The sequence below is a fragment of the Eschrichtius robustus genome, chromosome X (assembly GCF_028021215.1).
Source record: "Eschrichtius robustus isolate mEscRob2 chromosome X, mEscRob2.pri, whole genome shotgun sequence".
Classification (NCBI taxonomy): domain Eukaryota; kingdom Metazoa; phylum Chordata; class Mammalia; order Artiodactyla; family Eschrichtiidae; genus Eschrichtius; species Eschrichtius robustus.
This window is the reverse complement of record NC_090845.1, coordinates 34,522,934-34,525,820: the sequence shown is the minus strand read 5'-3', so window position 1 is coordinate 34,525,820 and position 2,887 is coordinate 34,522,934. Positions and strand designations below refer to the sequence as shown.

The 2,887-nt window shown below is 49.7% G+C and overlaps 1 pseudogene; it reads left to right on the top strand.

The window, feature by feature from the left end:
• The first annotated feature begins 379 nt into the window (after positions 1 to 379).
• LOC137756277 (melanoma-associated antigen B16-like) lies at positions 380 to 1,620 on the top strand (annotated as a pseudogene).
• Positions 1,621 to 2,887: the final 1,267 nt, after the last annotated feature.

Genomic DNA, 2,887 nt, shown 5'->3' with positions numbered 1-2,887 from the left:
CCAAGGTGAAGGCCCTGAGTGAGGACCGAGGCAACTACCCGCCCCAGAACAGACAGCATCCCACCCGCATCCCACCCACACTCTGCTGCTAGACCCGGGCAGCTCTCAATAAATCTATTACACTCAGACACCCTGACTTCCTACTCAGGGGTCTCAGGGAAGTAACTGCCCTACTCTGGGGGGGTGGGTGGCCCTAGTTCAGGAGGGGGAAATGTTCCAATCAATGCCAAGAGTCACGGTGAAGACCTTTAGTGAAGGCTGAGCAGATAACATACCTTAGAGCACAAGGGACCCCACAGACCTCAACTTCGCTCTGTTGTCAGTCTGAGAGGGCTGGCTGTGCCCTGAGGAGTCTTTTCACTTCCTCCTTCAGGTTACTATGGAACAGGTGGTGCAGGACAGAAGACCTGTGAGCCCTAGAGCACTGCCCTTGGGGAAGACCTGGGGAGGCAGCCTCCATGACAGCTGCGATGGGGAAGTTTACCAGCTGAGGCCAGTCATATCCACTCTCTCTCCCTTAGACTGTGGGCCCTCTTAGCGCACCCTCCTGCTGACGCTCCTGTCAGCTGCCACCCACACGAGACCTCACGCCTGGTGATAAGGAGAGTCCGTGCTTCCCACGTGAGCAACACCTTCAGGCCCACAGTTAGACCCAGGGCCTGGCAGGTGCTCAGGTTCCAGAGGCTGAGAATGACGCTTCCTCTTCCTCCTCCTCTTCTTTGATCCCATGCAGCATGGAGGACGTTTCTATTCCTGGGGCGCCCAGTACTCCCCAGAGTCCTCAGAGCGCCCACTCCTCCTCCACTGTCACCACAGCCACCTCATCAAGCAAATCAGAGGAGGTCTCCAGCAGCCAAGAAGCAATGGAAAATTCAAACACTGCACAATTCCCGCCAGACACTGAGAACTTGCGCACAGGCCCTCTAGATGAAAAGGTGGACTTGTTAGTCAGTTTCCTGCTGCAAAAGTATCAAATGAGAGAGCCTATCACAAAGGCAGATGTGATGGGTGATGTTATCAAAGAGTACAAGGATGACTTCCTTGAGATCCTCAGGAGAGCCTCTGAGTGCGTAGGGCTGGTCTTTGGTATTGATGTGAAGGAAGTGGACCGTACCACCCACAGCTATGCCCTTGTTAACAAACTGGACCTCACCTATGATGGAAGGCTGAGTGACGAACAGGGCATGCCCAAGACCGGCCTCCTGATAATTATCCTGGGAGTGATCTTCATGAAGGGGAACCGTGCCACTGAAGAGGAAGTCTGGAAAGTGCTGAATATGATGGACATATATTCTGGGAGGAGGCACTTCATCTTTGGGGAACCCCGGAGGCTCATCACCAGTGATGTGGTGAAGGAAAAGTACCTGGAATACCGGCAGGTACCCACCAGTGATCCTCCACGCTATGAATTCCTGTGGGGTCCCAAGAGCCCATGCTGAAATGAGCAAGATGAAATTGCTGGAGTTTCTGGCTAAGATCCATGGGACCAACTCCAGGAGCTTCCCATCTCAGTATGAGGAAGTTTTGAGAGATGAGGAAGAGAGAGCCCGAGTCAGAATTGAAGCTAGGGCTGGCACAAGTGCCATGGCCAGTGCAAGTTCTGGTTTCTCCCACCCTTAGTGAAGACTGAGGCAGATTCTGCACTTTGTTCTTGAAAAAGGATGTCAACGTTTGAAATAGTGGAAGGCTGGAGTGGGATTGGAGGGAAAACAGTATATAACATCTGTGTATTCCTATTTTATATGGCTGACTTGGAAATTTCTCTCTTTTTTGGCATTCTTCAAAAGTTTTTTCTTTTAATAGGAGGATTCATTAGCTTAAGAATCTAAGCTTATGAATGACATTGTTTACACATCTATAACTGTTGCTCAGATTTAAGAGATGTGTTATTCTGTAATACAAATTGGAAACCATTCATCCTTTTTAATCATCTAGAACAAGATAACATGGAACTGAAAGAGGGATTTCCTCGGAAATTTATAAGAATGCAACAGTAAGATAGTTGGAGTCAATAAATAGAGATAAAAAAGTAAAAGATGGGGCTTCCCTGGTGGTGCAGTGGTTGAGAGTCTGCCTGCTAATGCAGGGCACACGGGTTCGAGCCCTGGTCTGGGAGGATCCCACATGCCGCGGAGCAAATGCGCCCGTGAGCCACGACTGCTGAGCCTGCGCGTCTGGAGCCTGTGCTCCGCAACAGGAGAGGCCACGATGGTGAGAGGCCCGCGCACCGCGGTGAAGAGTGGCCCCCGCTTGCCGCAACTGGAGGAAGCCCTAGCACAGAGGCGAAGACCCAACACAGCCAAAATAAAATAAATAATAATTAAAGGTGCTAATAATTTAAAAAAAAAAAAAAAAAAAAGTAAAAGATGTTCAATTCTTGGCTTCTCTTGTCCCTGTTAGTCCGTTCTATAAAATTTAAAAAGACATATATTTGTATTTGCTTAGCTCATTCAAGAATGCAGAAGGAGGGACTTCCCTGGTGGCGCAGTGGTTAAGAATCCGCCTGCCAATGCAGGGGACACAGGTTCATGCCCTGGTCCGGGAAGATCCCACATGCCGCGGAGCAACTAAGCCCGTGCGCCACAACTACTGAGCCTGCGCTCTAGAGCCTGTGAGCCACGATTACTGAGCCCGCGTGCCACAACTACTGAAGCCCGCGTGCCACAACTACTGAAGCCCGTGCACCTAGAGCCCGTGCTCTGCAACAAGAGAAGCCACTGCGATGAGAAGCCTGTGCACCGCAACGAAGAGTAGCCCCCGCTCGCCGCAACTAGAGAAAGCCCACGCACAGCAACGAAGACCCAACACAGCCAAAAAATAAATAAATAAATAAATAAATAAATATATAAAAAAATAAAAATTAAAAAAAAAAAAGAATGCAGAAGGA